We start from the raw sequence: 414 nt of genomic DNA on the forward strand, positions 1-414 counted from the left end.
TTTTGCGCTTGTCATCACGCCCAGCCTTCAGGAGTTTAAAGCTCGTCACAGTCATTCAATCCCAGAATCCTACTCGGAATATCATAGATAAGGTTTAGACTTTCCGGATCCTCATGAATGCCGCCATCTATCTAGCTTATACCACGAAGATTCTGTTGGGAATCTAAGAGATATGCGCTCGGCCTAGAGTAGAACGGAAGGGGTTGTCAATCACGTGCGTTCATAGGTGAGAATGATGATGAGTGTCACGGATCATCACATTCATCAAAGTTAAGTGTAACGTATATCTTGGAATAAGAATAAAAGAGAATTGAATAGAAAGTAATAGTAATTGTATTGAAACGTGAGGTACAGTAGAGCTCCACATCCTTAATCTACAGTGTGCAGAAACTCCACTGTTGAAAATACATAAGT

This window comes from Arachis duranensis, chromosome 6 (genome assembly GCF_000817695.3).
Source record: "Arachis duranensis cultivar V14167 chromosome 6, aradu.V14167.gnm2.J7QH, whole genome shotgun sequence".
Classification (NCBI taxonomy): Eukaryota; Viridiplantae; Streptophyta; class Magnoliopsida; order Fabales; family Fabaceae; genus Arachis; species Arachis duranensis.